Here is a 26,500-nt window from a genome sequence, read left to right as displayed (position 1 = left end):
CGTCCACAGATAGGCATGGCCGCCTAGAGCAAGGCCGCGGCCTTGGGCCCATGCGTATCTGACCCGCGCTGCTCAGCACACCAAATCGGCAGGCCGCCACCGTCCAGGCCGACACCCCTCCACCCCCCCCCCCCCCCCCCCCCCCCCCGCCCCGCCCACTGCCGCAGCCACGCCAGCGTCCATACGTACGTATCCTAGCTATTCTAGATGGGCAATTTTTTCCTTTTTTACACTTTGGTTAGGTCCTGACGAAATGAGTAGGAGTACATTGAATGTTTTCGTGGCATGTGCATATATGAACGTGGCATTTCTATTCTTGTTTTGGCAGCGTGTTTCTAACATGGACACATTTGTTTTCAGCACTAAAAAGAAGACATTTGTTTTCACCACTCAATCAATCAAAAAAAAGGAAAGACACAGCAAGGGCACGCACGCGGGCTGGAAATCTCCCGTTACGCTCCCAATTCAGAAAAAGGAAAGCGCCGCCGCCGACCCGATTCGGATCCAGCCCCAACCCAACCCACCACCTCACCTCCGCCCGCCGCCACCGCCTCTTCCCTGGCTATAAAGGTTCGCCCTTTGGCCGGCCCGCTCCTCCTCTCTTCATGCGGGCCGCGCCTCTCACCTCCTTCCTTCGTCCTCAGTTCGTCCGGGCTGCGCCCTTTGGCCGTACCTCCACATGGTGGTCTCCGTGGCGGCCTCCGATTCCAAATCCATCCGCCCTGCTCCCTCTCCGTCTGCGGGTCGCGCGGCTCCCTGCGAGGCTCGGCAAAGAAGCGTGCGACCGGTGACGGGGGCACCAGCGTCGCGCGCCAGCTGCGCGCGCTCGTCGCCGCGTGGTGCGTCGAGGTGGAGGGCAGGGGGGCGGTGGTGTCCGTCACCGCCTGGTCCGGGTGTCAGCTCCCGCGATTGCGCTCCTCCTCCTCCGCCGCCGTGTAAGATTGTCTTCTTCGGATCGACCCGCCCCTCCGTGGCAATGTGTAGAGCCTCTCCTCCTCTCGCGTCTGGTGCGGCAATTCGTCCTCGATTCCTGCCTCTCCTCCTCTGGCCTCGCTCGGTTCGTCCGCTTAGTTTAGAAGAATCGCGTCTGATTTGTTCCATTTTGCTCGTCCTCGGTTCGTCTATTCTGATTGAAAAATTGCGTCTGGTTTGATTGATTTTGCTCGTCCTCGCCGTCGGCGTCAGTTTACAGTCGCGTGTGATTTTATTTTTTCTCGTCCTCGCCGTCATCATCAGTTTAGAGTCGCGTGTGATTTTATTTTGCTCGTCCTCGCCGTCGCCCTGATGCTCTCTCGTGTTCTTGGGCCGTCTCGTCCGGGGGTCTTCGTTCCTGCGAGTCTCGGAGAAAGCAAGCGAGCGGTCGGTCGGTTTGGGTCACTCTCTGCTTGAGAAACTTGTGTGTTCGCTTCTGTTATCTGCCTGCATTTCGTGTTCGTATCTGGGCGATGGTTGCAATAATGAGCGGTTCTGGTTTCAAAATTGTAGCAGTGTCAAATCGCTCCCTCTGTTTCATCACCTGTGTTGTTCGTCGGTTGTTTTCATATGCCAAACGCATGCGCCCTTGTGATACTCTGGTTGCCCTTTGTCGATTCTTGTTCTACCGGTAGGTGTGTGTGCTCCCATCCTAGATGCAGAGAATCTTAGTTCTTGTCTGTTACAGCTGTTCTGATGCTGTTATTTTCAATTGTTTATTGTTACATCATGCTCTGCTTATGTTCCCATATGGCACGATTGACTGATTGATTGTTGTTTGATTGATTGCCTTGAGATGAACTGTTGTTTGTTGTTTGATTGATTGCCTTGAGATGGACTGTTGTTTGTTGTTTGATGATTGATTTTCTTGAGAAGGTAAAAACAATGTAGGCCAGTTGATTGATGTTTGTTGCCTTGAGATGGTACATGTTTATATGGCATGATTGATTACTGTTTGTGTATGGTTATTAAGGTTGATTGCTATTTGTTTGTTGATTGATTGCTGTTTGTTGATTGGTATCTGACTTTGGTAATGGTAGTTCCTGATCATAGGTAACAGACCTAGTGCTATTCTTTTTTCTGAACCTTTTTTGTGATTATTATGCCTTCACATTGCACTGCTCCCAGATCCATATCGACATGCCCACGCTGTTTGATGAGGATAAAGATGTAAGGAACTCATCCCAAGAATCTCTCATGCTCCTTGTATTAACTTGGTGACTATATTTACATGTTAAATTATTATTTTTGTGAAACTGGAGCTCGTTGCTGTAACCCATTATATGACTTTATGAGCGTGCACCACTTTCAGGTTATGAAAAAATGGGGAAAACAAGATTGACATCCTCTCTCTTTTTATACAAGGAATACAGAAGATGTGCGGCAAGTAAGTAACTCATTATGTTGATATTTAGTGTGTACTACTTCACAGTGCCATCTTCTCCCAACAGATTGAATTTTTTATATTGATATTTTGTTGAATAGTATCACATGTTTGTTTGCATTTCATACTTTGGAAAAATGTTCCTAACATTGATAGCATTTGTCCTGTAATAGGCACGGGGAGTTCCTCTCAAAGTTAGGTGATCTTAGCCAAACTCTTATTTTTGCCAAAATTTAGAATGTAGAGGTAATGTCAAGATATTCTTTCAACATTCCTGAGAAACTTTGATTCGTTTACCACCTATTGTCTCCTTATTCCTTGCAGGGTTTGAACCATTTTGATGAGATCCTGGAAGAAGCTGATGGTATAATTCTGTTAAGAGGAAACCATGGAATTGATCTTCCACCTGAAAAGGTTGGTTATCTCAACATTCGCAATGCATTATCTCTTAATGTGTCGTCCTAGGTAGTGAAAAAATTAGAGAGAATCACCCCAATTCTTAAGGGTCGTATCTAAAGGATATTGCATTTAATTAGTTTATGGATCTTTAGATATTCTTATTTTAGAAGTCTGCCCTGCACAAGTTCAACATGGCTGGAAAGTCTATTGCTTCCTCTGAAGTGTGTATTTTGTTTCCTTTCATTTTCCAACCTTTTGATAGTGTCTACAGGGAAAAATTTCTGTCTTCCATTGATTGAATATCAGTCCATGACACTTGAGTTTATATGTCTGAAATAGTTCACTACCTATTTGCTAGGTGCGGGCTGCTATCAAAGTTAAGGCTTCGGTCATCATTTGCTTCACCTCATCTGGACGGGCTGCAAGGTGGAAAGAGAAAGAAAAAGAGTATTTCTTCTTATAGGAGCTTCACCTCATCTTGTAGTTTAATGGAAATTGATTCATACAGTATGCCATATCGAGTATCTGCAGGCTAATTGCCAATTACAGGCCCACCATGCCATTCCTCGTCTGAAAACAAATCAATTGAAGTGGAGCTTCACAAGCGCATTTGAAGTATGTGAACAGCGTTTTTCCTTGTAACCTTTTGAGTACATCCTTCTGTGTGTGCTATATCTAGGTAATAATGATTCAGAACTAGCATGTTGATCTTCAAACTTTGAAAGATAACTTCAGGCTATAGTTTTTGTTAATGACAAATCTAACACTGAACCTTGCCCAATCGTGCAACTCAAAACAGAGGAACAATATATAGTATTTTCCATGTAATGCTAGAAAATTCATTTAGCATTTAACCTTCATGGTTTTGCCTTGATACAACATCCTTCTTTTCTCTCATCAAAATATTGATGATATGTATTGCTCCTTTATTTTTACTTGGTGCATAATTCCTACTACCTCCATTTCAGTTTATAAGGGACGCCTATATTTCTAGATCATCAATTTGATCAACGAAATATGTATTATATGCTGAAGTATACCATTGAAATTTGTATTTGAAATAGGTTTGTCATGGTGTACCTTTTGTAGCACACCTCATATTTCATTGGCCAAATCGTTGATCTGAAGATAGCATGTTCCTAACAAACCGAAAGAGTGGGAGTATGTTGTTCAAATGGAATCGCTGATGTACTATATAATTTACCCTGATGAGAAGCAGTGTGGTGTTCAACTAGACTCACTAATTAACATGTATTACCATGTGTCTAATACATCCGTATCTAGACAAATCTAAGGCAAGTAATTCGGGGATGGAGGGAGTACTATAGAATTTTGCCCAATAAGAAACAATACTGCTTATGTTATAACACATATTTATTGCATTATCTTCCTGGAGGCAAGACAATCACTCATAGTTAGAGACCTCTTTCCCATGCTTGCTGATCCACGTCACCCGGTGCATTAACCTGCCTTTCATCTCTTGCCTACATTAACCATTCTTTGGTGGTTCTTTTCAATTTTAGAATACATAACTTAGTATGTATATGTAACGCCCTCGATGCGGTTATATCTCCCATGTGTCGAAGCACGACTTAGAGGCATAACCGCATTGAAAGCAATGTCGCAAGTGAGGTAATCTTCGCAAACAACCCATGTAATACAATAAGGGAAAAGATACATAGTTGGCTTACACTCGTCACTTCACACAATTACATCAATAAAGCATTGCATCAACCAGATACAATCAAGGTCCGACTACGGAACCCAAAATAAAAGAAGACTACCCCAAATGCTACACAGATCCCCTATCGTCCCGACTAGGATCCACTACTGATCAACTAGGACGAAACAACACAAAGGACAAGATCTTCGTCGAGCTCCTCCTCGAGCTTGGCTGCGTCATCTGCACGGTAACCTCGGCACCTGCAAGCTGATTTTGGAAGTATCTGTGAGTCACGGGGACTCTGCAATCTCACACCCTCGCGATCAAGACTATTTAAGCTTATGGGTAGGGTAAAGGTATGATGTGGAGCTGCAGCAAGCGACTAGCATATATGGTGGCTAACATACACAAAAGAGAGAGAGAAGAGAAGGCAAAGCACGGTCGAGAAACTATGATCAAGAAGTGATCCTAGAACAACCTACGTCAAACATTACTCCAACACCGTGTTCACTTCCCGGACTCCGCCGGAAAGAGACCATCACGGTAACACACGCGGTTGATGTATTTTAATTAAGGTCAACTTCAGGTTTTCTACAACCGGACATTAACAAATTCCCATCTGCCCATAACCGCGGGCACGGCTTTCGAAAGTTCAAATCCCTGCAGGGGTGTCCCAACTTAGCCCATCACAAGCTCTCACGGTCAACGAAGTATATTCCTTCTAGCGGGAAGACCCGACCAGACTCGGAATCCCGGTTATAAGACATTTCGACAATGGTAAAACAAGACCAGCAAAGCCACCCGAATGTGTCGACAAATCCTGATAGGAGCTGCACATATCTCGTTCTCAGGGCACACCGGATTGTCCAAACTTCTGGTAGGCCAGCCCAGAGTTGCCCCTGGTGGCCACCGGCGGCTGACAAGGTGGACCAACACTCAGAGGAGCACTGGCCCGGGGGGTTAAAATAATGATGGCCCTCGAGAGCGCTGTCGTGGGAACGATTCCGACAATAAGAGAGGGGTAGGATAAAGGAGCATGATCTATCGAGATGCAAATGGGTGACACGGTGGTTTTAGCGAGTTCGGGCCTCTCACGGTGGAGATAACAACCCTACGTCTCGTGCTCCGTAGAGGCTTTGTTTTATCTGAGTATGTATCCAGAGATTACAATGTGTGTTTGAGAGAGAGAGGGAGAGGGGAGAGCGGATCTCCATGCCTGAGCTATGTCCTGAGACTAATGGTTCGAAAGAGAGAGAGGTGGAAGAAAAGGCCCCCCTAGTCTAGTGGTGGGGTGGCTTATATAGAGTGCGCCACCCCCTCACCCATTATGTTACACGGTGGAGCATCAATGCCCTAATGCCTGCCCACTACAAAACTGTCATGCTGACTATTGGTCTTTGCATATCCAAGTGAGTTACACGGTCGAGTGGAATGAGCTCGTCGAGTGAAGTGCCGTGCTCCGAGTGGTTGTCGCCGTCCGAGTGACTTTCAAGTTGCGGTACATCTGGACGGCGATCTGGCCCAGGGCCCCAGTACAAAGTATACTGTGTCCATGGGTAGGGCCTTTAGGTCAGGCCTGTTACCCTACTTCTAATACATGTCCTCGTCATTAGCCCCCGAATCGGTCGAGGTTGAGCGGGTCGAGTCGAGGTGAATTCCCAGATGAGTCGAGTGCTGCGGAGGCACTTATGAACTCCCTCTGGTCACCCGGCGATCTTATCTCCTCATGTTGCCTTGACGGATTCCAGACTGTATGGTGTCCGAGTGAAATGAGCTCAAACGGGTCCGCGGAGGAGCGTTAAACTCACCTTATAGCAATTTTTTTGGAGTGATTTGGAGCTGGTCCTGCATTGAGTAACTGATTACTCGAAATTTCTTCATGCCTGGAACGTGTCTTTGTTTTGTTGTTTGGCCGTCACTCGGACCGGGCGGACCGTTTCGAGTGGATACCATTCCAGTGGGGGCACGCTGAGTGCACCCACTGGGTGTAGTCCCAGATACTACCGTCGACTACGGGCAGTCGGCGGGAATCTTAGAGCCTGTCTTTTTTGTTGTTGTTTGGCCGTCACTCGGACCGGGCGGACCATTTCGAGTGGATACCAACAGTCGGCGGGAGTCTTAGAGCCTGTCTTTTTTTTGTTGTTCATCACTCGGACTGGTCAGGCCGTACCGAGTGGAGATTACTCCAGTGGGGGCACGCTGAGTGCACCCACTGGGTGTAGTCCCCGAGACCGCCGTCAATTGCGGGCAGTCGGCGGGGGTCTGAGAGAACTAAAACTCTTCTTAGAAGGTACTGATCGAACTCGTTCTTCTCTGACTCAGAGGTCGAGTAATTCTGGAGCTGGTTTTGCATCGAGCAAAATGTTTCTTTCTGAGTTCTCTTCCAGTGGGGGCACGCTGAGTGCACCCGCTGGGTGTAGTCCCTGAGCCTCTGTCGGACTAGATGAGTCGGGCAGAGGGTTTAAGTCTCCTGGTAAACCTCCACGTAGTCGACACGGTAAATATCTTTTAGTCTGAAATCGAGTCAATCGGATGCATCTTCAAGTGCTTGACATGGTAAATAAGCTCAGCCTGGAACTCGGTCAAGCAGGTGAATCTTCGTGCTCTCGGCACGGTGAATGAATTCGGCTTTGAAACTGTCGACTGTAGAAAAAAGCTGGACACTCCAGGGAGTAATCTTTCCATTAGTACTTCTATCGTTAGATTTTGCGTGAAAGGGGTATTTGTAAGAGTACACTGTATCCGCAGAGGAGCTTCATTTTCACCCTTTTGCATGAAAGGGGTATTTGTCCGAGTGGACGTGCTTCCCGACTGATCGGGGTATGATGACTGCAAGGAAAAACTTGGCGGCACTCGTATGTCTCCCAGAGGAGATAGACTAGTGGTCTGACATGGACGTGCCATGAAACCCGAGTGACGAGGCTAGTGTGTGGGTTGACTCTCCGGAGAGATGCCACTCATTATCCTGGGGGAACACCGGCACATGCCATCTCTGAGTCCAAGTTTGTGAAACTGACGCCTTGGAGTCTAGGATAATGTCCAAGTGTATCCGTAGAGGAGCATCGTTTTCACCCTTTTGCAGTCTGAAGATGACTTCAAGATATGATTTGGGCGATTATCTGAGTGGACAGTACTACCCTTATAGATTTTCGGCGGAACGAGCATGTATGATCAGAAAGATATTCCTGATGCGCTCAATGGGTTGATCGAATGGGCATAACCCCTGAGGGCAGCATGTCCAACGGCTGTGCGTAGCCCTCGAGTGATGCTCGAAAGAGGTAAGCTTGCTACAGAGTGTGATATGAGGTTTGATCATATGAGCAACTTAGTCGTTCCTGTGCTGGGGGTGTAGAGGTAAAGACATGTCCAAATGATGGAGACACGCGAGGTGTCCGAGGGGCAATGATGTGTACAACCGAGTGACGACGCGTGGGGCGGTCGATTGGTGAAGACGTGCACAACCGAGTGGCGACACGTGGAGAGGCCGAGTCATGATGTGCGAGGTGGTCGAATGATGAAGACGTGCACAACTGAGTGGCAACGCGCGGGGCGGCCGAGTGGTGAATACGTGCACGACCAAGTGGCGACGCGCGGGGCGGTCGAGTGAGGATGCGCGAGGTGGCCGAGTGAAGGACTACATGTCCAGCCAAGTTGTGACGCGCGGGGCGGCCATGTGGTGAAGGCATGCACAACCGAGAGGCGACGCGCGGAGTGGCCAAGTGGTGAAGACGTGCACAACTGAGTGGTGACGTGCGGGATGGCCGAGTGAGGATGCGCGAGGTGGTCAAGTGAAGGACTACGTGTCCAGCCAAGTGGCTGAAATGGTCTTCGAAGGAATTAGCCAGATGCTTTCGAAGCTAATGTAGCGATGAGGTTGATGTAGTGTGGTTGCGACGCAACAAGACCGGCGTGACAACTGAGTTTGAGTAGGAATGAAGATGGCGCGCACAGCGTCTAGGTGATTATAAAGCTTGTCAAAGTGGCGGATCGAATGCACTTGTTGAAGTGAAGGATCTGACTGGTGATGAAGTACTCGACTACTCAGGAGAGTGTCATTCCAAATGATATGAAGCCCCCGAGTGTGGTGTAGCCCCCGAGCGTACTACAGGCTTCGACAACGGACATGTTGAAATACGAGAAATATAGTGTTGAATGGATAATTTGTAATTCATCGAGTCAGACTCGGGTAAAGATGAGGAGAAGCTTCCGAGTGATGCTCAAAAGAGGCAAACTCGCAAAGGAGTGAAGTGTGAAGTTTAATTGTAAAAGGGACTTATCTGTCTCATGCCTGGTGGGGTCTATATCATTGATACGATGAAGAGGATTCCACAGAGGGGTTGGCTGGATGTGTTTGAAGTCAACAGAGCGACAAGGCCGGTGTTGTGGTGCGCTAGGACCGGTACGGTGACCGAGTCCGAGCAGCGATGAAGTTGGCACATAGGGTCGTCGAGTGATCGCGTAACTTGTGTAAAAATGGCACAAGCCAACGAAATAATTTCTCGAGGAAATTTGATGTGTGCTGAAATGATTTGTGTGAATAACACCCATAGACACCCGCTGGGAGTGCAAGGGGCTTGCTGGTTGACCAGCAAGAGTCTGAAAGAGCGAAGGATCCGTTCGAACTTGTCGAAGCGACGGATCCGACCGAACTCATTGGAATACTGGCTCAAATAAAATGGAAGTGTAGTGTTTCAACTGAGTTGCAGCACCGGAGGAGCGATGCAAACTCGAAATGAAGAACGACACATGGTGCTCGTGAATGATGTATGCAAAAAAATTGGAAGCTGGACTCGTGAGTCACATAACCAGTACTAAGCAAGTATGTGAAAATAAGCAGTCGAGCGTAGAGGTACACTCGGTGGCGTGGCCTCCGAGTGAACGTGATGTGTGAATTACGGGACACTAGGGAAGACGGAAATAACAGGATGTAAAATGACTTAGCTGTCTGAAGGCGCGCGAGTGGCCGAGTGGTGACGAGGCGATGGTGACAGTCGACCTTCGTCTTGGTGTCTTTGCGGATAGGGATGGAGCGCACATTATACTTGTGATGCAGCTCCTTGAGTTAGAGGTTTGCTCTTGTCTCAGTCGGATTTTGGCTACTTAGGCGAGTCCTTGGACTGCAGCTAAGCCTCTGAGTGGGAGGCTTGCTCTCCACTCGATAGGATTTTAAACACTTAGGCGAGCACTGGACTGCAGCTAAGCCCCCGAGTGAGAGGTTTGCTCTTCACTCGGTAGGATTTTTTTTCAAACTTAGGCGAGTAGTGGACTGCACCTAAGCCCCCGAGTGGGAGGTTTGCTCTTCACTTGGTAGGATTTTTTCAAACTTAGGCGAGTACTAGACTGCAGCTAAGCCCCCGAGTGGGAGGTTTGCTCTTCACTCGGTAGGATTTTTTCAAACTTAGGCGAGTACTGGACTGCATCTAAGCCCCCGAGTGGGAGGTTTGCTCTCCACTCAGTAGGATTTTTTTCAAACTTAGGCGAGTACTAGACTGCAGCTAAGCCCCCGAGTGGGAGGTTTGCTCTCCACTCGGTAGGATTTTTTCAAACTTAGGCGAGTACTGGACTGCAGCTAAGCCCCCGAGTGGGAGGTTTGCTCTTCACTCGGTAGGATTTTTTCAAACTTAGGCGAGTACTGGACTGCAGCTAAGCCCCCGAGTGGGAGGTTTGCTCTTCACTCGGTAGGATTTTTTCAAACTTAGGCGAGTACTGGACTGTAGCTAAGCCCCCGAGTGGGAGGTTTGCTCTCCACTCTGTAGGATTTTTTTCAAACTTAGGCGAAATAGATTCGCAGCTAAGCCCCCGAGTGAGAGGCTGACTCATCACTAGGTAGGATTTCTTGAACTTAGGCGAAACAGATTCGCAGCTAAGTCACCCACTGGGGGATTTTGGTTACAAGTATAAGCAACAATAATTATTTCAGAAAAAACTGTTAAAATCTGTGTGGTGATGAGGCGACCAACCGATGGCGACGCGCGGGGCGGTCGAGTGGTGATGAGGTGACCAACCGATGGCGATGCGCGGGGCGGCCGAGTGATTATGAGGTAACCAGCCTATGGCGACGCGCTGGGCGGCCGAGTGGTTATGAGGTGACCAACCTATGGTGACACGCGGGGCGGCCGAGTGGTTATGAGGTGACCAGCCTATGGCGACGCGCGGGGCGGCCGAGTGGTTATGAGGAGACCAACCAACTGGCGACGCGCGGGGCGGCCGAGTGGTTATGAGGTGACCATCCTATGGCGACGCGCGGGGCGGCCGAGTGGTTATGAGGTGACCAACCTATGGCGATGCGCAGGGCGGCCGAGTGGTTATGAGGTGACCAGCCTATGGCGACGCGCGGGGCAGCCGAGTGGTTATGAGGTGACCAACCTAGTGGCGACGCGCGGGGCGGCCGAGTGGTTATGAGGTGACCAACCGATGGCGACACGCGGGGCGGCCGAGTGGTGATGAGGTGACCAACCGAGTGACGACGCGCGGGGCGGCCGAGTGGTTACGAGGTGACCAACCGATGGCGATGCGCGGGGCGGCCGAGTGGTTATGAGGTGACCAACCGAGTGGCGACGCGCGGGGCGGCCAAGTGGTTATGAGGTGACCAACCGATGGCGACGCGCGGGGCGGCCAAGTGGTTATTAGGTGACCAACCGATGGCGACGCGCAGGGCGGCTGAGTGGTTATGAGGTGACCAACCGATGGCGACACGCAGGGCGGCCGAGTGGTTATGAGGTGACCAACCGATGGCGACGCGCGGGGCGGCCGAGTGGTTATGAGGTGACCAACCGATGGCGACGCGCAGGGCGGCCGAGTGATGAGGACATGCCCAGCCGAGTGGCTATGCACAGGGAGGCTGAGTCGGACAAGTTGATGAAGATGTTCCCAGCCGAGCGGCGACGCACGGGGCACCCGAGTGATATAGACGCGTCCCGCGGAGTGTCGATGCACGGGGCGTCCTAGTGCAATAGACGCGTGTCCCGTGGAGTGACGACGCGCGGGGTGTCCGAGTGAAGTAGACGTGTCCCGCTGAATGGTGACGTGCGAGGCATCTAAAGGAAGTTGACACGTCCGTGGAGTGGTGATGCACGTGGCGGCCGAGTGAACCTCCACAGGAAGGTCGAAGGCGCGTTGAGCAAGAGGAAGCAGATGTCGCAGTCGAGGGTGGCCCTGACTTGTCGCCGCGTTCACTGAAGGAAACGAATCCACCAGTGTGCTCGCCGCATGGAGTCGAGACACAGAGTGGTTGTCATGGTCATTGCGTTGGAGGACCGGCCAGTGAACCCCGCGACCTCACGGTCGAGTGAGGCGTGTCCAAGTAGACGCCTCATCCGAGTGTTTCCGCCCGTCCGAGTGAACCGTAGCCGCGGCTGTGAAGGTGCAAAGCAGATGATGCAGCAACGCGATACCGTGCTAGAGCTGGGTGGCTGACGAAGAGGTCAACTTGGTGCAGGACTCGGTCAATAACGGAGGAATAAATCCCTGTTAATTAGGCGTAATTGCTTGGCTAGCCAACGCATGGAAGGAGTAGCCCACGTCCAGACCATGAATGCAGAATCATGTACGCAGAATCTGCATGTAAGAGGCATTAATTAGCGCTAATTAAGCAAAACTTAAAGCTGTTAGTGTATGTAATGGATTTAAATGGAAGTTTCCCTTTCCCACGGCCATTCACTACATACAGTTCATTGCTGTGCCGTGGGGGTTTGCCGGACTTGATCTCGCGGCCCCGGAAGGCATCGAACTCGCCGGGTATGGGACCGTCGGAGGCTCCGGAGAGCAGCTCGGAGACCGTCGACGTCACGACCGTCGAGGGCGTGCCTGGTGCGGAGGAGCACGTCGATGAACCCGGCGACGACGGCGGACACGTTGTACCCGACTATGGCGTTCCGGGCTGGGTTGCGACTGCCGGAATCGCGTGTGTGTGTGTGGCACTGCCTCCATCATTATGTGCACATCGATAGATCTGCGTTTCCATCGCAGGGGCAGCCGCAGTGCAGCTGTCGAGAGGAAAATGACGGCATCGAGGCCGGAGATGACGACGGTCGGACGGCGTCAGTGCCAATGCATGGAAGCGCAACGTCAGCGTCGTAGATGGAGTCAGAGATGGCAACGCGTGGACGGTGTCGCTTCATTGCCCGGGAGCAGAACCAATTATCACAACGAAGTGAGGTGTCCCTTTCGCTGCTTCTTCCCCTTATGATTGATCACACATGGGTGATGTCGGATCCTACAGGAGGAAAAGATCAATCCATTGTTACATATAATTAATTCAAAGAAAGACTAGATTGAATGGATACTTCCCTGATCCTTTGCTCTGTACGAATGGCCCAATGGTCAGAACTCCAGCGGCCAATTGCTCTGGCGATGGTCGTTGATCCGTTGCTGAAGATTGAAGAAAAAACCATTTGCATCATGGCTCGATGGACGCCATGCCCCACAGTGGGCGCCAACTGTCGTGGGAACGATTCCGACAATAAGAGAGGGGTAGGATAAAGGAGCATGATCTATCGAGATGCAAATGGGTGACACGGTGGTTTTAGCGAGTTCGGGCCTCTCACGGTGGAGATAACAACCCTACGTCTCGTGCTCCGGAGAGGCTTTGTTTTATCTAAGTATGTATCCAGAGATTACAATGTGTGTTTGAGAGAGAGAGGGGAGAGCGGATCTCCATGCCTAAGCTATGTCCTGAGACTAATGGTTCGAAAGAGAGAGAGGTGGAAGAAAAGGCCCCCCTAGTCTAGTGGTGGGGTGGCTTATATAGAGTGCGCCACCCCCTCACCCATTATGTTACACGGTGGAGCAACAATGCCATAATGCCTGCCCACTACAAAACTGTCATGCTGACTATTGGTCTTTGCATATCCGAGTGAGTTACACGGTCGAGTGGAATGAGCTCGTCGAGTGAAGTGCCGTGCTCCGAGTGGTTGTCGCCGTCCGAGTGACTTTCAAGTTGCGGTACATCTGGACGGCGATCTGGCCCAGGGGCCCAGTACAAAGTATACGGTGTCCATGGGTAGGGCCTTTAGGTCAGGCCTGTTACCCTACCCCTAATACATGTCCTCGTCAAGCGTGACTCCCAAGGGAAAATAAAAGGCTAGGTGGCGAATGGTAAAACGAAGGTTGGGCCTTGCTGGAGGAGTTTTATTCAAAGCAAACTGTCAAGGGGTTCCCATTATAACCCAACCGCGTGAGGAACGCAAAATCCGGGAACATAACACCGATATGACGGAAACTAGGGCGGCAAGAGTGGAACAAAACACCAGGCATAAGGTCGAGCCTTCCACCCTTTACCAAGTATATAGATGCATTAATTAAATAAGAGATATTATGATATCCCAACAAGTAAACATGTTCCAACAAGGAACAACATTTCCATGTTCCAACAAGGAACAAACTTCAATCTTCACCTGCAACTAACAACGCTATAAGAGGGGCTGAGCAAAGCGGTAACATAGTCAAACAACGGTTTGCTAGGACAAGGTGGGTTAGAGGCTTGGTTCAACAATATGGGAGGCATGATAAGCAAGTGGTAGGTATCGCAGCATAGGCATAGCAAAAGAGCGAGCAACTAGCAAGCAAAGATAGAAGTGATTTCGAGGGTATGGTCATCTTGCCTGAAATCCCGCAAGGAAGAAGAACGAGTCCATGAAGAAGACAAACGGACGTAGACGAATGGGTCCTCACAAACGCGACGTTATCGGAACCAACCCGAAGAAGCAACACCGGAAAAAAGCACACAACATAGTAAACAATGTTGGAAATATGCCCTAGAGGCAATAATAAATTAGTTATTATTATATTTCCTTGTTCATGATAATCGTTTATTATCCATGCTAGAATTGTATTGATAGGAAACTCAGATACATGTGTGGATACATAGACAACACCATGTCCCTAGTAAGCCTCTAGTTGACTAGCTCGTTGATCAATAGATGGTCACGGTTTCCTGACCATGGACATTGGATGTCGTTGATAACGGGATCACATCATTAGGAGAATGATGTGATGGACAAGACCCAATCCTAAGCCTAGCACAAGATCATGTAGTTCGTATGCTAAAGCTTTTCTAATGTCAAGTATCATTTCCTTAGACCATGAGATTGTGCAACTCCCGGATACCGTAGGAGTGCTTTGGGTGTGCCAAACGTCACAACGTAACTGGGTGGCTATAAAGGTACACTATAGGTATCTCCGAAAGTGTCTGTTGGGTTGGCACGAATCGAGACTGGGATTTGTCACTCCGTGTAAACGGAGAGGTATCTCTGGGCCCACTCGGTAGGACATCATCATAATGTGCACAATGTGATCAAGGAGTTGATCATGGGATGATGTGTTACGGAATGAGTAAAGAGACTTGTCGGTAACGAGATTGAACAAGGTATCGGGATACCGACGATCGAATCTCGGGCAAGTATCGTACCGATAGACAAAGGGAATTATATACGGGATTGATTAAGTCCTTGACATCGTGGTTCATCCGATGAGATCATCGTGGAGCATGTGGGAGCCAACATGGGTATCCAGATCTTGCTATTGGTTATTGGCCAGAGAACGTCTCGGTCATGTCTGCATGGTTCCCGAACCCGTAGGGTCTACACACTTAAGGTTCGGTGACGCTAGGGTTATAGAGATATTAGTATGCGGTAACCCGAAAGTTGTTCGGAGTCCCGGATGAGATCCCGGACGTCACGAGGAGATCCGGAATGGTCCGGAGGTAAAGAATTATATATAGGAAGTGCTATTTCGGCCATCGGGACAAGTTTCGGGGTCACCGGTATTGTACCGGGACCACCGGAAGGGTCCCGGGGGTCCACCGGAAGGGTCCCGGGGGTCCACCAGAAGGGTCCCGGGGGTCCACCGGGTGGGGCCACCTGCCCCGGGGGCCACATGGGCTGTAGGGGGTGCGCCTTGGCCTACATGGGCCAAGGGCACCAGCCCCTAGAGGCCCATGCGCCAACGGGACAAGAGGAGGGGAGAGTCCTAAAAGGGGAAGGCACCTCCGAGGTGCCTTGGGGAGGATGGACTCCTCCCCCCCTTGTCCGCACCCTTCCTTGGAGGAAGGGGCAAGGCTGCGCCCTCCCCCTCTCCCTTGGCCCTATATATAGTGGGGGAGGGAGGGCAACCATACCTAAGCCCTGGCGCCTCCCTCTCCCTCCCATGACACATCTTCCTCCTCCCGCAGTGCTTGGCTAAGCCCTGTTGGAATCCCGCTACTTCCACCACCACGCCGTCGTGCTGCTGGATCTCCATCAACCTCTCCTTCCCCCTTGCTGGATCAAGAAGGAGGAGACGTCGCTGCTCCGTACGTGTGTTGAACGCGGAGGTGCCGTCCGTTCGGCGCTAGGATCATCGGTGATTTGGATCACGACGAGTACTACTCCATCAACCCCGTTCTCTTGAACGCTTCCGCGCGCGATCTACAAGGGTATGTAGATCCACTCCTCCGTCGTTGCTAGATGACACCATAGATAGATCTTGGTGACACGTAGGAAAATTTTGAATTTGTGCTACGTTCCCCAATAGTGGCATCATGAGCTAGGTCTATGCGTAGTTTCTATGCACGAGTAGAACACAAAGTAGTTGTGGGCGTTGATTTTGTTCAATATGCTTACCGTTACTAGTCCAATCTTGATTCGGCGGCATTGTGGGATGAAGTGGCCCGGACCGACCTTACACGTACTCTTACGTGAGACTGGTTCCACCGACTGACATGCACTAGTTGCATAAGGTGGCTAGCGGGTGTCTGTCTCTCCCACTTTAGTCGGATCGGATTCGATGAAAAGGGTCCTTATGAAGGGTAAATAGCAATTGGCATATCACGTTGTGGTTTTTGCGTAGGTAAGAAACGTTCTTGCTAGAAACCCATAGCAACCACGTAAAACATGCAAACAACAATTAGAAGACATCTAACTTGTTTTTGCAGGGTATGCTATGTGATGTGATATGGCCAAAAGGATGTGATGAATGATATATGTGATGTATGAGATTGATCATGTTCTTGTAATAGGAATCGCGACTTGCATGTCGATGAGTATGACAACCGGCAGGAGCCATAGGAGTTGTCTTAATTTATTTATGACCTGCGCGTCAACATAAACGTCATGTAATTACTTTACTTTATTGCTAACCGTTAGCTGTAGTAGTAGAAGTAATAGTTGGCGAGGCAACTTCATGGAGACACGATGATGGAGATCATGATGATGGAGATCATGGTGTCATACCGGTGACAAGATGATCATGGAGCCCCAAGATGGAGATCAAAGGAGCTATATGATATTGGCCATATCATGTCACTATTATTTGATTGCATGTGATGTTTATCATGTTTATACATCTTGTTTACTTAGAACGACGGTAGTAAATAAGATGATCCCTCACTAAAATTTCAAGAAGGTGTTCCCCCTAACTGTGCACCGTTGCGAAAGTTCGTCGTTTCGAAGCACCACGTGATGATCGGGTGTGATAGATTCTAACGTTCACATACAACGGGTGTAAGACAGATTTACACACGCAAAACACTTAGGTTGACTTGACGAGCCTAGCATGTACAGACATGGCCTCGGAACACAAGAGACCGAAAGGTCGAGCATGAGTCGTATGGTAGATACGATCAACATGAAGATGTTCACCGATGTTGACTAGTCCGTCTCACGTGATGATCGGACACGACCTAGTTGACTCGGATCATGTAATCACTTAGATGACTAGAGGGATGTCTATCTGAGTGGGAGTTCATAAGATGAACTTAATTATCCTGAACATAGTCAAAAGGTCTTCGCAAATTATGTCGTAGCTCGCGCTTCAGTTCTACTGTTTAGATATGTTCCTAGAGAAAATTTAGTTGAAAGTTGATAGTAGCAATTATGCGGACTAGGTCCGTAAACTGAGGATTGTCCTCATTGCTTCATAGAAGGCTTATGTCCTTAATGCACCGCTCAGTGTGCTGAACCTCGAACGTTGTCTGTGGATGTTGCGAACATCTGACATACACATTTTGATAACTACGTGATAGTTCAGTTAAACGGCTTAGAGTTGAGGCACCAAAGACATTTTGAAACGTCGCAAAACATATGAGATGTTTCGAGGGCAGAAATTGGGATTTCAGGCTCGTGCCCACATCAAGAGGTATGAGACCTCCGACAATTTTCTTAGCCTGCAAACTAAGGAGAAAAGCTCAATGGTTGAGCTTGTGCTCAGATATTCTGAGTACAACAATCATTTGAATCGAGTGGGAATTGATCTTCCAGATGAAATAGTGATGGTTCTCCGAAGTCATTACCACCAAGCTGCTAGAGCTTCATGATGAACTATAATATATCAGGGACATATACGATGATCCTTGAGATATTCGCGATGTTTGACACCACAAAAGTAGAAATCAAGAAGGAGCATCAATTGTTGATGGTTGGTGAAACCACTAGTTTCAAGAAGGGCAAGGTCAAGAAGGGATACTTCATTAAATGGCAAATCAGCTGCTGCTCTAATGAAGAAACCCAAGGTTGAACCCAAACCCGAGACTAAGTGCTTCTGTAATAAAGGGAACAACCACTAGAGCAGAATTACCCTAGATACTTGGTAGATGAGAAGGCTGGCAAGGTCGATAGAAGTATATTGGATATACATTGTGTTGATGTGTACTTTACTAGTACTCCTAGTAGCACCAGGGTATTAGATACCGGTTCGGTTGCTAGTAAACTCGAAACAAAAGGCTACGGAGTAAACAGAGACTAGCTAAAGGTGAGCTGACGATATGTGTTGGAAGTGTTTCCAGGGTTGATATGATCAAGCATCGCACGCTCCCTCTACCATCGAGATTGGTATTAAAACCTAAATAATTGTTATTTGGTGTTTGCGTTGAGCATAGACATGATTGGATTATGTCTATCGCAATACGGTTATTCATTTAAAGAGAATAATGGTTACTCTGTTTATTTGAATAATACCTTCAAATGGTCTTACACCTAAAATGAATGGTTTATTGAATCTCGATCGTAGTGATACACATGTTCATGCCAAAAGATAGTAATGATAGTACCACCTACTTGTGGCACTGCCACTTAAGTCATATCGGTATAAAACGCATGAAGAAGCTCCATGTTGATGGATCTTTGGGCTCACTCGTTTTTGAAAGGTTTGAGACATGCGAACCATGTCTATTGGTGTATATGCATGAAGAAACTCCATGAAAATGGACCGTTTGGACTCACTTGATTTTGAATCACTTGAGACATGCAAATCATACCACATTTTGAATCACTTGAGACATGCAAATCATACCACATGCAACCATACCTAAGCCCTGGCGCCTCCCTCTCCCTCCCATGACACACCTTCCTCCTCCCGCGGCGCTTGGCGAAGCCCTGTTGGAATCCCGCTACTTCCACCACCACGCTGTCGTGCTGCTGGATCTCCATCAACCTCTCCTTTCCCCTTGCTGGATCAAGAAGGAGGAGACGTCGCTGCTCCGTACGTGTGTTGAACGCGGAGGTGTCGTCCGTTCGGCGCTAGGATCATCGGTGATTTGGATCACGACGAGTACGACTCCATCAACCCCGTTCTCTTGAACGCTTCCGCGTGCGATCTACAAGGGTATGTAGATCCACTCCTCCCTCGTTGCTAGATGACTCCATAGATAGATCTTGGTGACACGTAGGAAAATTTTGAATTTGTGCTACGTTCCCCAACAAACAAACCACACATGACCATGGTATGATATGAGGGATGCAGTATGCAGTGCATATGCATGATTTGGAAATGATTGAACCTGGCCTCAACTTGGAAATCCAAGAGTGCCATTGGAAAAGTGAGGTGATTTCGGTTGAAATCGATATAAAGATCACCGGAATCGGATGCATGGTTAAGAAATGGCAAGCAAAACGAATATGGCACCGGTCTGCGATAAACAGCAAGTGACCATCTAAATGCATCAAGATAAATATGCTACAGCATTCAAACATGGCAACAAAATACATGGCAGGCGTCCACTCAAGATGCTTGACAAAAGATGAACACTGAGCTACGGCTAATTCATCCATTAATAGGTTCAAACAAGCATGGCAAAAGTGCAAATGATAACAGGTTTCAGACTTAGTGAAATAACAACATGTCAGGAATTTACCATCAGGAAGCACACTTTACAGCATGAAAACTACATGCTATAGGAACATATCATGGCAAGGCAAGGCATGGCATGAAGCTACTCAAATCACTTAACAAAAGTCCCTTAGTGACCTTGAGCCAAAAGGGATCAGAAAATACAATTACAAGCATGTGAACATAGCAAAAACATAAACAGATTCAGACTTAGTGGAAAACTGGAGCATAGCAAAACAGTTAACGAGTAGGCATGTTTACGAGCTCGATGCACTCACTACAGAGCATGGCATGACAAACTAAGCATACACCCATCAAGAGTACATGGCATAGAAGCTAGACATGGCAAGAACAACATCATAGCATGCACGGATCAATAGCAACAACCTCGGCAAAATCGCTAAACATGTCAACGATCTGCCAGAAACATTTTATAGCAAAAGTAGAGCTCGATTGACTCAAGCTAGGGTGCTCCATAATTTCAAACAAAGACATGGATGGATAGAGCACCACAATGTTAACAAAACCTCCTTACTGATCATCCTCAAAAGAGGCACGGATCACTAGGAAACAACATGAACATATGGCATAACAACAAAATCAGGACAAGGACTTAGTGAAATTCTAAGTCCCTGAAATCAGCATTAGCGATTACGCTACTTTGCAAGCTTGTGCTAGTCACCACAAATATCATAAAAATACATGGCAAGCACCTCTGTAAAGATGGCATGGCATAAAACAAAACACATGTAGAGCTCAGGACCATATCATGCACACATTAAACATGGCAAAAATGACAATATGTCATTTGCTGAAACAGATCTAACATATTACTCACATAGCCCTCTTCCAGCAACATTTCGGGCATCAATATGAGCTGAAATGAAAATGATGCAATGAGATAAAACGATGTACTCGTCGAGGCGAACATTTTGATATGCTACACGCTCAAAACGGAGCCACGGATGATGAGTTATGATGCAATGAAAATACATAAAAATATCTGGGACTTGACAGAAAAACGACCTCAGAGAGGGTGGACATGTCCGGTCCAGGGCGGACACGTCCGACGTGGTCGGGTCGTCTTCCACCTCCAGGAGGTCAACGGCAGGGCAGTGAAGGAGGAGTCGCCCTCCGGCGTCGATGGGGCGCTGGAGGAGGCCGGGGACGGGCAGATCCGGGCATGGCGCCCCCGGATCCGGCGATGACGAGGCCGGGCGGCGAGCGGAGCGGCGACCGGTGAAGTAGCAAGGCGAGGCGGAGCGCAGTGGTGGGCGGCGGCGCACGCGGCGATGGAGGCGGCGCGCGGTGGCCTGAGGCGGCGGGGCAACGCGCGGGAGAAGCGGCGCTGGGTGCGGTGATGACGAACGCCGGCGAAGTCCGGCACCGGTGCGCAGATCCGGCGAGAAGCTGGCGGTGGCGGACGAAGGCGTGCGAGGCGCGGGCGCGTCCGAGCGGCGGCGCTGGCGATCCGGGCCGTGCGGGCCCCGCCTGGGCTCCGCGGGTCGCGGCGGGCGCGGTGCTGAGGGAGGCTGAGGTGGCGGGCGCCGATTGGGTGAGGGCGGCGGTGTGATGATGTGTTGCGACGGGATTCGCCGGAGTGAGGTGGATCCTGGACATGTCCGTCGGTGGAAGAAATGTCCGGTGCGCGCGGAGAAGGAGGGGTTAGGGTTCATCCGAGAAATTCGGGGAGGAACACATATTTATAGGTAGAGGGAGCTAGAAGAGTCCAAATGAGGTGCGGTTTTCGGCCACGAGATCATGATCGAACAACCGAGATGATGCAGAGGTCTTAGGTGGGTTTTGGGCCACTTTGGAGGGGTGTTGAGCTGCAACACACATGAGGCCTTTTCGGTCCCTCGGTTAACCGTTGGAGTATCAAACGAAGTCCAAATGGCACGAAACTTGACAGGCTGTCTACCGGTAGTAAATCAAGGCCACATGACATGTCTCGGTCCAATCCGAAAACATTTAACACCCGCACACGAAAAGAGGTAGAAAGGGGCACCGGATGACATAGGAGCGCCGGATTGCAAAACGGACAACGAGGAAAATGCTCGGATGCATGAGATGAACATGTATGCAAATAAAATGCACATGATGACATGATATGCAATGCATGACACGCAAACAAATACAAGGCAAACAACAACGAATAACTGGAAGACACCTAGCACATCGGTCTCGGGGCGTTACAGTATAGTATGAAGAATAGGAACTACCTACGTCCTTGTTCTGAACATAAAGGGAATAATGACAGTTGGAGTTAGTGCATATTCCCAATATGTGAAAAATGGATGCTTTACATACACTAGGGCGGTGAATTAATTCTGCTTTTAGGGTTTTTGCTTGCATCATGTTCACTTTTGAACTGTTGGCAAGTCATCATAAGCTTGGTTAATTAGTGCATTATTTCAAACTTGACTTGTGGTAGGCTGGTTTGTTTATTCTGTATAATATAAACGCAATATGTGAGCTTATAAGCTGGTGTGCACCAGTGAGGCTGATGTTTGGAGGTGTTTCATCTTGCATCCACCTTGAATTATTTGGTAGCTAGAATTCCTTGGTTTGGACCCAACAAGTAAGAATGTTAGTTTGCCTGGTGATTTGTACTGACATTGTTTCTCTGCCCTACAGGCTGAATCTACTAGCACTACAAATGAATTCAGTGTTGAAGGTTGCTCTTACCTTATCTAGAATTTCTATAAGAATGTTGCTCATGTTACATGCCTTCCTTTCTCTAGTAAGTAGAATAAGAATACATTTAACATTTCTTTTTTGTCCATATGTGTATGCTCATGATATTTTGAATTACAAACCAAATTCTATATAAATAAGCATGCGTATGTGTGCCTACAAACTTGTGGGTGCTGATCAAGATAATCGCTTAATCAGCCTCTAACCAGCTTCCTATTTTCAGGAACGAAGATCTGAATCACCCTCACCCCTCTAGAGAGATCAGTTTACTCATTCAAGTTCTGGAATTCTTTATAGCTTTTTGAGTTTACTTTGGTCTTGCATGTATTAGCTTTCTGTTTGTGCCCCTATTTATATATGTTTCTTTTGTGCAAGCGCTCCTTTATGTGTGTGTGACTCTGTGTGGCTTCACTCTGTTTGTGGCTTGACTGTGTGTGACTGTGTGTGTGACTTTGTGTGGCTTGATTGTGTGTATTGACTGTGTGTGTGACTGTGTGTGGCTTGACTGCGTGCGTGCTTGACTCTCTATGTGTGTGACTCTGTGAATATTGCATTTGCTTGATGGTGTGGCTTGTATGCTTTGTTGAATGATTGGTTGTATAACTTGTGTTCTATATTGTTAGGGCCTAACACTGCCTTTGTCGGTCCCAAGCCCGGATGTGAAAATGTGGAGGGCGCGGCAGTTACCTTCTTTGTATTGTTTGCATTACGAGTATCGATCGAAATTACACAGTTTAGCTTATTGTCCTAATCGAATAGTGAATCTTCACATAATTTGGTAGAATGTGATTTAAGCTTTAAAATGCATCATTCCTTTCTATAAAATTATTGATTCCTTTCTAAAGTTGTATGAGGTCAGTGTTATGGTACGGGTGTGTCCTTTTCGAAGTTGTACGAGGTCAGTGTATGGTTTGATTTGCCCTTCCTCGACGTCACCTGTTTAGAAGCGCTTCTAATATGTTGGCCGTCCTCACTGTCGCCTTTCTGCTCTTGCGTGGTCTTGGGTCCGTCTCGTCAGGGGTCTCTGTCTCACGACTCTGGGAGGAAGCGAGCAAGCGGTCCGTTTGGGTCACTATCTGGTTTGCGAACTAACAAGTCTGTTTGACAAACATGTGTGCTTCTGTTATCCGACGATCCTGCGTTTCGTGTTTGCGGTGGAGCGATGATTCCTGCGTTTCTGTTTGAGAAACTTGTGCGTGCGCTTCTGTTATCTGACGGTCCTGCATTTCGTGTTCGCGTCGGGGCGACGATTGTAGGAACGATAGGTTCTGGTTTCGAAATTGAAGCAGTGTCAAATTGGTTCCTCTGTTCCGTCACCTGTCTCCCATCCTAGAGGCATAGAATATTGTTCTTGTCTGTTATGGTTGTTCTGATGGTGTTCTTTTCAATTGGTTTCTTGTTATCATGCTTTGCTTATGTTCCCATATATGGTGATGTGTGTTCAGGGGTGCAAACCATGTAGGCCGTGGGTTCCGTGATGTGAGGCTTCTCTCCTGCTGATAAATTAGGATGATAGGCTAAGAAGAAAAGTTTGACTCTTGTAACAATCACTTGCTTGATTTCCACTTCTTTGCGTTGCCGATTTGACATCCAATGCCTATCTTATTTATCATAATCATGTTTTACCTATTTGTTTTCCCTTATTTTCCTAATCAATAATCATGTTTATCATGGTGTTCGACAATACTCCATTTCTACTATTCTTCATTCCCTTTTGTAGTTCACTGATTCAAATCTGATGTGGAAGGGGTAGGAATATTGATCACTTCTGTGTTAGTATACTAGCTATGATATGTTTATATGGCACGATTGATTGTTGGTTGTTTATGGTTGTGAAGATTGATTGATTGATTGTTGTTTGTTGATTTATTTACTACTGTCTGTTGACCGGTATCTAACTTTGGTATTGGTAGACCTAGCACTATTCTTTTTTCTGAACTTCTTTGTGATTATGTCTTATGTGGATATCATATTCTATTTTTGTATTACTGCTCATTGGAATAACACTTTTCTAAGTATTTAAGGTACAGACATTTGGATCTAGACATATCACATTTGCTCTTTATTGTGTTGCTATTGAGTTGGCATATATCGCAGGTATATTTACGTTCTTTAAATTTTGCGATGCTGATGCCTGTAGTCCCAAAGCGTTTATTTAGCCAAGTATGATGTTTGTGCTCAGAATGATGTATATGTAGAATCCAGGGGTGGATGGATGTTTTCATGATGGCTAATTTGATTCGTTATGGTTGTTCGGATGGTGTGCTTCTGGTGGTTGAACTGAAGTCGTGGATCGCTCATCATCCTGGTATGTCGGTATCTACCTGTGTAGCTAAGCTCTTCCGGATAGGACAGAGATATAATGTTTGCATACATGGCAGAAGGTTCTTCTGATTGTTCAAAGGTCCTTTCTCATCAAAGGTCCTTGGACTCAAGAGGTTTGTCACTGCACTCCTGACTTTGCTCGTGAAAAACATACTTTTGCAAATTTTACAGTTATATTTATGATATTTTTTCTATAGGAAGATGACAAAATTATTGATCTTGTAAGCAAGTATGGACCAACAAAATGGTCTAATTTCAAAGTCCTGGATGTATAGGCAAGCAATGTTAAGAGAGGTATTCTTCTGATTGTTCTATTTTTATGGTTTGCTGAATGCATTTTCCCCGTCCATTCAAGAGAAACATGGGATGTTTGCTAAGTTTTAACACACTGGTTACTTCCATTTGTGTACTTGTATTTGTGTAACTTCTATTTGTTCTCAGTTCTTCTCACCTATAGCTAAAGTCAAAGACGAAAAACCAGGTGAATTATTGGAGTTGCAAGATACACAAAATCATCGGTAAGTTTCTATCCTTTAAAATGGTCAAGAGTATGAATTTTGATCAGTTTGTTTGACTTGTTTTATACTGAATCCTTGATTCCTTGATAACTTTGATATACACACATGAATAATTACTTATGGTATGATCATCACTTAATCAGCCTTTAACTAGCTTCCTATTTTCAGGAACGGAGATATGAATCACCCTCACCCCTCTAGAGAAATAAGTTTACTCATTCAGATTCTGGAATTTTTTTATAGCTTTCTGAATTTACTTTGTTCTTGCATGTATTAGCTTTCTGTTTGTGTCCCAGTCTGTCTATTTCTTTCTGTTTCTTGTGTGGAAGCGCTCCATTGTGTGTGTGACCGTGTGCATGTGATGTGCTCCTATCTATCTCTGTTTCTTGTGTGCAAGCGCTCCACTGTGTGTGTGTCTCTGACTGTGTGACTGTGTGACTGTGTGTATGTCTGACCGTGTGACTGTGTGTATGTCTGACTGTGTGTGACTCTGTGTGTGTGTGTGTGTGTGTGAATGTTGCATTTGCTTGTGTGTATGTGACTCGTGTGTGTGTTTGTGTGAATGTTGCATTTGATTGATGGTGTGGCCTGTATGCTTTGCTGAATGATTGGTGTTGGTGTGGTTTAACACTGCCTTTGCCGGTCCCAAGCTCGGATGTGAAAATGTGGAGGGAGATGCATTTACCTCCTTTTTATTTTATATATATTCACCTTCTGAATTTTGTGGCTCATGGCATTCTAGTTTACTTAGATGGTTAGCTTGTTAATTAGTTTTGTGCATGCAAGACTTGAAATCTAGCCGATGTAGTGTTTAGTTTTTGTACATGATAAATGGTTTTGTTGTGCACCTTTTTAAAGATGGCGCCCTTTTCCCCTCTATTTTCCTCTTGGATGTTAACTTGCATTTCTTGTGTTTCTGAATTGATTATCTGTTGTAAGATATGGTTAGCGTATATAGTTTAGAGATAAATCCCTTTGTGTGCAACAGATTTCATACATTTTATTCATTCCAATGGTGATTTTACTACTGGTTTTTGTGTGTTGGAACTCTTGCGGAAGTTCTCTGTACCCCAGTACCATTTTGTACTTGAGCAGTGTCATTTTGTACTAGAACATCATTGAAGCCAGTGTTTTTTTAGATGAGTGATGTGATTACATTGTACCAGACATGTGACAGCAACAGCTTAGTGTATGAGTATGTGCCCTGCAACAACAAGTATCTTGTTACTTTAATAGGACTAGCTACTTTTGAACAATCATGTAGCATTACTGAAAAAGGGTTTCCCCCGCTTTGTATACAAAGCAACGTCATGTAGCATTACCGAAAAAGGCTTTCGCCCCGCTTTATATATAAAGCAAAGATCCACAACAACCTGATACAAACACAAGCCAACACACCACAACAATAATGTAGCATTATATGAGCATTAAAAAACATGTGAAATTCAATATGAATTGTAT

General features: G+C 47.2%; 1 long non-coding RNA gene across 2 annotated transcripts; it reads left to right on the top strand.

The window, feature by feature from the left end:
* The first annotated feature begins 620 nt into the window (after positions 1-620).
* LOC123130476 (uncharacterized) lies at positions 621-3,701 on the top strand. Of its 2 annotated transcripts, XR_006463837.1 has the most exons (6): positions 621-2,142; positions 2,285-2,359; positions 2,530-2,602; positions 2,681-2,770; positions 3,114-3,202; positions 3,305-3,322. It is a non-coding gene; the product is annotated as an uncharacterized lncRNA (long non-coding RNA). The 2 variants fall into 2 exon arrangements; XR_006463836.1 differs by having other exon boundaries at positions 3,114-3,701.
* Positions 3,702-26,500: the final 22,799 nt, after the last annotated feature.

The sequence above is a fragment of the Triticum aestivum genome, chromosome 6A, assembly GCF_018294505.1.
Source record: "Triticum aestivum cultivar Chinese Spring chromosome 6A, IWGSC CS RefSeq v2.1, whole genome shotgun sequence".
Lineage (NCBI taxonomy): Eukaryota > Viridiplantae > Streptophyta > Magnoliopsida > Poales > Poaceae > Triticum > Triticum aestivum.
The sequence above is the reverse complement of the archived record's forward strand: the minus strand, read 5'-3'. Positions and strand labels throughout refer to the sequence as shown.